Raw genomic sequence first — 10,478 nt, 5'->3', positions numbered from 1 at the left:
GCCCATTCAAGACTGGCATTGAAAGACAGAAAATTTTCTTTCTATAGAGAAAGTATATAAGTTCCAGCAATCATGTTGTTTAACACAGTTAAAATGCGCAAATTAAGAATATCTGCACATCGATGCTGAACAACACAGTTTTACATTCAAGCATATTAAGAAAATAATTTCCAGTTCCACTCAGCTCAGGTTCCATCACTCCTGGAATTCCCCTTTGTAAAAGAATCCCCTGAGGTTTTTCTCCCAGGTGGTGGGAGATCCTGGCCATACCCAGTTATTTACACTGGGTGGCTTATATACTGGCCTCAGTTTTTTTTTATTTCTTGCAAGAGGGATTCTGCCCGTCACGGACCTTCTTAAGTTTCTGGAATTTCTGTGAGTAACTGTTGTCAGGAGCTGGATATCACAAGGGAACAATTCAAAGGGAATCTGGGCTCAGGGGTGCACCTATTTTTAACCTGAAAGGCTAAGATAGGACTGGCATAGTCCAGAGGAGAGTGCTTGAGTGGCTGAAAGGCTGGTGCTGTTAGGGAGCTGACACCCAGCTACTACAAGAATAACTCCCTCTCATTGGTGACAGGAGGTAACAAGCTGACTCACAGTTTTGGGTACCCAAGAACTGTCACAAGTACCATCATAGTCCTGAAGATAAATAGTGCCAACTGAGATCTGGTATGCTAAAAAATGAAGAACACTCAGATACAGGTATAATGTATCAAGTATCAGAGGGTAGCCGTGTTAGTCTGGATCTGTAAAAGCAGCAAAGAGTCCTGTGGCACCTTATAGACTAACAGACGTTTTGGAGCATGAGCTTTCGTGGGTGAATACCCACTTCCTCAGATGCATGTAATGGAAATATCCAGGGGCAGTTGTATATATGTGTGCTAGCAAGCAAGCTAGAGATAACGAGGTCAGTTCAATCAGGGAGGATGAGGCCCTGTTCTAGCAGTTGAGGTGTGAAAACCAAGAGAGGAGAAACTGGTTCTGTAATTGGCAAGCCATTCACAGTCTTTGTTCAATCCTGAGCTGATGGTGTCAAATTTGCAGATGAACTGAAGCTCAGCAGTTTCTCTTTGAAGTCTGGTCCTGAAGTTTTTTTGCTGCAGGATGGCCACCTTAAGGTCTGCTATAGTGTGGCCAGGGAGGTTGAAGTGCTCTCCTACAGGTTTTTGTATATTGCCATTCCTAATGTCTGATTTGTGTCCATTTATCCTTTTCCGTAGAGACTGTCCAGTTTGGCCGATGTACATAGCAGAGGGGCATTGTTGGCATATGATGGCGTATATTATATTGGTGGATGTGCAGGTGAATGAACCAGTGATGGTGTGGCTGATCTGGTTAGGTCCTGTGATGGTGTCGCTGGTGTAGATATGTGGGCAGAGTTGGCATCGAGGTTTGTTGCATGGATTGGTTCCTGAGCTAGAGTTATTATGGTGTGGTGTGCAGTTACCGGTGAGAATATGTTTCAGGTTGGCAGGTTGTCTGTGGGCAAGGATCGGCCTGCCACCCAAGGCCTGTGAAAGTGTGGGATCATTGTCCAGGATGGGTTGTAGATCCTTGATGATGCGTTGGAGGGGTTTTAGCTGGGGGCTGTATGTGATGGCCAGTGGAGTCCTGTTGGTTTCTCTCTTGGGTTTGTCTTGCAGTAGGAGGCTTCTGGGTACACGTCTGGCTCTGTTGATCTGTTTCCTTATTTCCTCGTGCGGGTATTGTAGTTTTGAGAATGCTTGGTGGAGATTTTGTAGGTGTTGGTCTCTGTCTGAGGGGTCAGAGCAGATGCGGTTGTACCTCAGTGCTTGGCTGTAGACAATGGATCGTGTGATGTGCCCGGGATGGAAGCTGGAGGCATGAAGGTAGGCATAGCGGTCGGTGGGTTTTCGATATAGGGTGGTGTTAATGTGACCATCACTTATTTGCACCGTGGTGTCAAGAAAGTGGACCTCCCGTGTAGATTGGTCCAGGCTGAGGTTAATGGTGGGGTGGAAGCTGTTGAAATCATGGTGGAATTTTTCCAGAGTCTCCTTCCCATGGGTCCAGATGATGAAGATGTCATCAATGTAGCGTAGATAGAGAAGGGGTGTGAGTGGACGAGAGCTGAGGAAGCGTTGTTCCAGGTCGGCCATGAAGATATTGGCATATTGTGGAGCCATGCGGGTGCCCATAGCAGTGCCACTGATCTGGAGATATATATTAGTCTCATACCAAATGGACTAAAGGTAAAAAATCCACTGCTATCTACATACTACACAGACCACAGTGAGAGATTATGTCATACTCTATCAAAAAAACTGAGGAACCACCTGATCAGCATCCTATACAGCAAACAGGAAAACATCAAAAAAGAGCTCTCCATCCTGGAAACTCTCATTAATAACCAAACTTCTATACAAACGGACTTCACTAGAATAAGACAGGAGATCTACATTACTCACTTCACCTCTCTTCAAAGGAAAAAGGACTGTAAGCTGTCTAAACTCCTACCTGCCACATGGGGCCACAACAGTGGTACCCCTAACCCACCCAGCAATATCGTCAATCTATCCAACTACACACTCAGCCCAGAAGAAAAGTCTGTCCTATCTCGGGGACTCTCTTTCTGCCCTGCCACCCCCACCAACATGATACAGTTCTGTGGTGATCTGGAAGCCTACTTTCGCCGCCTCCGACTCAAAGAATACTTCCAGGACAACACTGAACAGTGCACTGATACACGGGTGCCCTCCCACCAACAGCACAAGAAAAAGAACTCCACATGGACTCCTCCTGAGGGTCGAAATGACAGCCTGGACCTATACATTGAATGCTTCCGCCGGCGTGCACAGGCAGAAATCGTGGAACAACAACATCGCTTGCCTCACAACCTAAGTCGTGCAGAACGCAATGCCATCCACAGCCTCAGAAACCACCCTGACATTATCATCAAAGAGGCTGATAAAGGAGGTGCTGTTGTCATCATGAACAGGTCTGACTATCAAAAGGAGGCAACCAGACAACTCTCCAATACCAAATTCTACAGGCCACTTCCCTCAGATCCCACTGAGGAATACACTAAGAAACTACAGCATCTACTCAGGACACTCCCTACACTTACACCAGAAGAAATCAGCATACCCCCAGAGCCCCGACCAGGGTTATTCTATCTACTACCCAAGATCCACAAACCCGGAAATCCTGGACGCCCCATCATCTCGGGCATTGGCACTCTCACTGAAGGACTGTCTGGATATATGGACTCTCTACTCAGACCCTATGCCACCAGCACTCCCAGCTATCTCCGCGACACCACTGATTTCCTGAGGAAACTCCAATGCATTGGTGACCTCCCAGAAAACACCATCCTAGCCACCATGGATGTAGAGGCTCTCTACACAAACATCCCACACACAGATGGAATACAAGCTGTCAGGAACACTATCCCTGATGATGCCACAGCACAACTGGCTGCTGAGCTCTGTGCCTTTATACTTACACACAACTATTTCAAATTTGATGACAATATATATCTCCAGATCAGTGGCACTGCTATGGGCACCCGCATGGCTCCACAATATGCCAATATCTTCATGGCCGACCTGGAACAACGCTTCCTCAGCTCTCGTCCACTCACACCCCTTCTCTATCTACGCTACATTGATGACATCTTCATCATCTGGACCCATGGGAAGGAGACTCTGGAAAAATTCCACCATGATTTCAACAGCTTCCACCCCACCATTAACCTCAGCCTGGACCAATCTACACGGGAGGTCCACTTTCTTGACACCACGGTGCAAATAAGTGATGGTCACATTAACACCACCCTATATCGAAAACCCACCGACCGCTATGCCTACCTTCATGCCTCCAGCTTCCATCCCGGGCACATCACACGATCCATTGTCTACAGCCAAGCACTGAGGTACAACCGCATCTGCTCTGACCCCTCAGACAGAGACCAACACCTACAAAATCTCCACCAAGCATTCTCAAAACTACAATACCCGCACGAGGAAATAAGGAAACAGATCAACAGAGCCAGACGTGTACCCAGAAGCCTCCTACTGCAAGACAAACCCAAGAGAGAAACCAACAGGACTCCACTGGCCATCACATACAGCCCCCAGCTAAAACCCCTCCAACGCATCATCAAGGATCTACAACCCATCCTGGACAATGATCCCACACTTTCACAGGCCTTGGGTGGCAGGCCGATCCTTGCCCACAGACAACCTGCCAACCTGAAACATATTCTCACCGGTAACTGCACACCACACCATAATAACTCTAGCTCAGGAACCAATCCATGCAACAAACCTCGATGCCAACTCTGCCCACATATCTACACCAGCGACACCATCACAGGACCTAACCAGATCAGCCACACCATCACTGGTTCATTCACCTGCACATCCACCAATATAATATACGCCATCATATGCCAACAATGCCCCTCTGCTATGTACATCGGCCAAACTGGACAGTCTCTACGGAAAAGGATAAATGGACACAAATCAGACATTAGGAATGGCAATATACAAAAACCTGTAGGAGAGCACTTCAACCTCCCTGGCCACACTATAGCAGACCTTAAGGTGGCCATCCTGCAGCAAAAAAACTTCAGGACCAGACTTCAAAGAGAAACTGCTGAGCTTCAGTTCATCTGCAAATTTGACACCATCAGCTCAGGATTGAACAAAGACTGTGAATGGCTTGCCAATTACAGAACCAGTTTCTCCTCTCTTGGTTTTCACACCTCAACTGCTAGAACAGGGCCTCATCCTCCCTGATTGAACTGACCTCGTTATCTCTAGCTTGCTTGCTAGCACACATATATACAACTGCCCCTGGATATTTCCATTACATGCATCTGAGGAAGTGGGTATTCACCCACGAAAGCTCATGCTCCAAAACGTCTGTTAGTCTATAAGGTGCCACAGGACTCTTTGCTGCTTTTACAGGTATAATGTATGACTGTTTGAAAGAAAAGACAAAGAGAGTTTCCTTCAGTATTCTTGCTTTTTTTTTTTTGACTTTGGCTTTGAGAGAACATTGTAAATTAAATGTTTATTGACTCAGACTCAGACTCCGACTCCAGGACTGGAAGGGACCTCGAGAGGTCATCGAGTCCAGTCCCCTGCCCTCATGGCAGGACCAAATATTGTCTAGATTAGGGATGGTCTAGACAATATTTGGTCCTGCCATGAGGGCAGGGGACTGGACTCGATGACCTCTCGAGGTCCCTTCCAGTCCTAGAGTCTGAGTCTGAGTCTGAGTCAATAAACATTTAATTTACAATGTTCTCTCAAAGCCAAAGTCAAAAAAAAAAAAAAAAAGCAAGAATACTGAAGGAAACTCTCTTTGTCTTTTCTTTCAAACAGTCATACATTATACCTGTATCTGAGTGTTTTGAGTGACTTTATTTTGCAATAATTTCAATATAATTAATTATTGCATTAGAGATACTTGTTAAAAGCTTATTCATCTTAGCAGGTGAATAAAATATACCAGCTATTAAAGCAGGAGACATGTTTCTAAATTAACTGATGGCCTTCAGTAAAATCAATACCATTGGATATTTCTGTTTTAATGCCACATTAAAGAACTGAGATCTCATGCTGTTCAGTATTTTCCAAGTATGGCTTGACTGAATTATTGATATATCATTTGATCAGTTTAACGGATCAAAGAATCCTTAAACTTGTTAAGGGTTTTGGAAGATTCCTTACCCCTCTCCCATTGATTCTAATCAGCTTTGGGGCAGGCCCTAAAAGAAAATAGTAAAAGAAGGTGGGGCATATTTTAAAGTATTTTAACTAAATGTGAAGTTCTGAATGTTGTTTTAGATACATTATATCTGTATGTCCTACCTCTTTTTCTAGGATTAGATAGTGAGGGGAAGATTTTCACTGCACTCTGGCACTGTAAAGAGGCCTTTGTGTCAATAGAAATCTGTCCATCACTGTTCTATACAAGGAGGAATGGGGGGAAAGCAATAAAAGGCTTTTACTGAAGTGTAAGATAAAGGGTGCAAATCAAAGGACAGAGGGAGGGCTTATCAATCGCTTCTTGACTGACAGACGCTTCTACAAACTCAGTAAAACTCAGAAAAAAATATATTAGAGGCAGGAAACATGTTGAACTTAATCAGGGTGAATAACAAACCTAGACTTTTCCAACAGATTCCAAGTGACCTGAATATTTCTTCTGTGCTGGAAAAATAATGTGAAGATAGTTGATTTTGGAGGGAATCTATGCCTTAGGGCAACACACACAGCTCGAAAACATACAGGTGTTTTCAACAATTTAGGGCAAAATTGTCACATGTGTAATGCTCTTTGTTTTTCCTTGTACAGGGTACTTGCCTTGCAGGTAATGACACAACAGGAAGAGCATCATGAACTTGCAGTTATTCTCCCTTTCATGCAGCTACACAGGCAGAATGAGGAAAAGGCAAAGCCTCTTTTCCATCACCACCACCATACCCTAATGCATTAGCCAGCACAGCTGAGCAAGCAGAGCAAGGGAAATTATTTGGGTTCAGTGATGGACTGGCACAGATTACTTCCTGCCTGGAGAAAATAGAGAATCAGGGACTGAATTGTCACAATTCAGTATAGTCCCTTATTTGGAGCTTGTGGCAAATCTATAATGTCAGTAAATATTAACCTTTTTAGTCCTCTTTTTTTTTTGTAAATTAAATTTATTTACATATTAACTAATGCCCCAGAATTACTGATATTAGCAAAAAGTTTTATTTTTTTAATTATAGGGCCCAGAATGTTGACTCTTAACCTGTGAGTGACCTGTACTCAGGATTTTTTTTTAATGTAATTGAGATTTGAACTGCATCTAATTATTCCCAAAGACCTGGAGGTGCTGAGGATATAGATGTCTAGGGAAAAGACCCTTCAAGCTAATGAAAATTGTCTACACAAGTATGCTAGACTGAGACTGGGTGATTGATATGCGGGGCCTATGATTTAATTTATCTTCAATGATTGATAAGACATACTTGTTGCAGATGTTTTCTTTAATGGATGAATGGATGAATTAAAGCTCCATTGAAATATTTTAACCCCATAAGAACTGCCATCACAGCTGTTAGTAATAATGACTGGATTAGCATTCCCTTTAGCTTATCGTTCATGTAACCTAACTATACCATAAAAGAAATTCCACCAGTAATTAGGTAAAATGAAAATATAAATAGATAAATAAATAAATAAAACAGAGTTAAATATAATCATGGAAAAGGATTTTCCCTCCAAAAAGGAATTTTTGTCTCACACTCTATGACTAAAATAGGATTGGAAAGTTAGATTAGGAATGAACACTGTCAGCATTCTACCAGGTAAAAAGGAAGGGACCAAACTGCCTTCTCTTCACCATCTACGGGGGCTGACAAATTATATCTTCTTTCTGTAATCTGTATAATACTGCACTAATCTCTGATTGTTAATCTTTAATTAAATAATTCCATTTGAGCCTGTTATCTGACTATTTCGAATCATTATTAACTTCAAGCATACAAAAACAGTCTAGGTCCTAGCAAATTTATTGAGATTAGGGAGAGTGTCAATAAATGTTTCTGTGGTAATGGGCTTTGGGGCTATAGGCACAGAATAATTTGCATTTTCTAAGCCAAATTAGCTAAGAATAGTCAGGAGCTGTTCTGAGCTTTTTGAGATTTAGAGCCATTGCTTATTATATATTTCTTAGGAACTGAGATCCCACACTTGGGCCTGATCCCATTAAATCCTATATGTGAGAATAATGTTACTGAGGATATTAATCAAGATAACAATTTAAAGGACTAGTGTTACTCATGTGAACATTTACCATAGGATCATTTAGTAGAAAAGGATGAAGTTATGTCAATTTATGATTTTAACATCACTGAGATTTCTTTATCCCAATATTTGTAATTTTTCTGGTGAAAAGGGACTTAAAGGGCAAAGAAGTTGATCAGAACCCAGGAAATTAACATTTTTAAATTAAGACAGAAAACTGTATTCAGGATTTTATATCCTGAAGCCAGCTCCCCAAATCATCAGGGGGAAAATACTTGATACAATTCTGGAAGGTCTTATCTTTAATTCTTCTGCTGTTGAAATCTGTCTATATCTCATTTTTGTTGATTGAATAACTGTTCTATTTCTTTTCTGTGAGACTATCCATACTGCTCTAAAAAAATTCCATTGAATGTTTTAGAACCTTTAGAAGGATTTTTTTAAACATTAATTTTGTTTTTGTCTTGAATCTGAACTTATTTAACAGAGTTGTTTTGGGAGTGTTTGGGGGAAAAGTCTATTCAACTCAGATTCTTTTTACCACTCTAAGTCCTCACCTTTCCCAAAACAATTCTTCATAGTTGGTTTCACAAAGTCATCTAAATTTATGGAGCAAGTAAGATTGTATTCAATTTCCTCAGTAGAGATAGTCATAAATTAATCTAAGCCCCTAAACTGAAAGCACTATTAGCAGCAAATTTTAATGAACTGGCCAGGTTGTCTTGTGGATTTCATTTTTCCTTTGACTAGGTGGGGAGAGGTGAGTTAGGACATAAGAATGGCCGTACTGGGTCAGACAAACTGTCCATCTAGCCCAGTGCCCTGTCTACTGACAGTGTTCAATGCCAGGTGACCCAGAGGGAGAGAACCTACCAGGTAATGATCAAGTGATCTCTCTCCTGCCATCCGTCTCCATCCTCTGACAAACAGAGGCTAAGGACACCATTAATGGACTTAACCTCCATGAATTTATCTAGTTCTCTTTTAAACGCTGTTATAGTCCTAGCCTTCACAACCTCCTCAGGAAAGGAGTTCCACAAGTTGACTGTTTCACAAGAACTTCCTTTTATTTGTTTTTAACCTGCTGTCTATTAATTTCATTTGGTGACCCCTAGTTCTTGTATTATGGGAATAAGTAAATAACTTTTCCTTATCCACTTTCTTCACATTACTCATAATTTTCGATACTCTAACATATCCCCCCTTAGTCTCCTCTTTCCTAACTGAAAAGTCCTTGCCTCTTTAAACTCTCCTCATATGGGACCCTCTCCAAACCTCTAATCATCTTAGTTGCCCTTCTCTGAACCTTTTCTAGGGCCAGTATATAGAGAGGTATTGCACTAGGTATGTTGGGAGCTGACCTCTCATTTTGTTCAAGAAAGCTCCCTTAAACTGACCATGAAAGAGAGTTAACAGGAATTAATGTGAATCATACTGAATTCATTGTCTGAGTCACTGTGGCCTGAAACTCTATATCTTGGTGGTCATGGAACTTACTTGAGATGTGGGAAACCTAGGTTCAAATCTCATCTTCGGCTTTTTGCTGTTCTGAGCTGGGTCCTTTCTCTGGTTTTGACTATAAATTCTGTCCTGAACCTGAGAAATCTTCCTGGTGATTTTTTTGTCCAAACCCATGTGTTTCCATTAAAAGTTTTCGTTTTGATGAACTGGCATTTTCCAATGAAAAAATTTCTATTGAAAAATTCTCAGCCTGCTATAAGCTCAAACCTTAACTCAATGGAAGATGAGGGCACTTACCACCTTGCAGGATCAGGCTCTTAATCATTTTATACTCATGCTGAAAAAAATCATCGTTTCCCCAGCACACAATACTAATGCATAGAGAAGCAAAACAACTTGGCAGCATTCTGTATACCTGTGCTGAAATTTTGATGTTTCAAATCCGCAATCTTTTTGGTCATGTTTAATATAGCAGCAAATATAGACGGTCTCATTTTGCTCTCACTTACACCAGTGGCTTCAATGTAGTTACTTTTGTTTTCTACAGACATAAATGAGATTAGAAGGTAACCTACAGAAAGCATGTCTTGAGTTCTATTGTAAGTATTATCACTTAGAGTAAAGCTGCGAATACTTCTTTTCCTTTGCATTTGCCTCACATAGCTGACACACCTTCAAAAATTTACAGTGAATTTTTTTCCTTCAGTTTTTAAAATAATTAGCATGTTTTCATGATCAATACTTTTTTTTATTACCTTTCCTGAGCACTTTATATTTTTAACTTTAAAATCATTGGCAATATTTATAGGACAGTACACTTGATTGTTTTTTTTAATGATTTTTCTGTCTGAGTTTCTATAGGAATGTTCCAAAGATGGGCACAGGTGTATAAGTGTGTAATTCTACTCTGGAAATCACAAATTGTTCTTGAACAATTTGATAGGGATCATAAAATCTACTGTATAATTCCCTAGTTTGCACTATTGCTTGGGTCAAATTTTCCTGTATGAGTCCAATAATAGTGTGTAGAATATTTTCACAGCATCAAGTGTTAATAAACGTTCAGAGCAGTATGGGAGAACATCAGGGCAGAGAGGAGGTTAAAACAAACCAAAAACTAGACCATGATGCACAGGGAGCATGGAATGATTCGCTCCACAACTGTCCAATTCTTCACAGTAGAGCTAAAACTTCTTGCTTTTGGTGGTGGTGGTGTGGGGTGTCTTTCTGTAATCCTCAGTCCTTGTA

This window comes from Gopherus flavomarginatus, chromosome 2 (assembly GCF_025201925.1).
Source record: "Gopherus flavomarginatus isolate rGopFla2 chromosome 2, rGopFla2.mat.asm, whole genome shotgun sequence".
Taxonomy (NCBI): Eukaryota; Metazoa; Chordata; order Testudines; family Testudinidae; genus Gopherus; species Gopherus flavomarginatus.
This window is presented reverse-complemented; position numbering follows the sequence as displayed.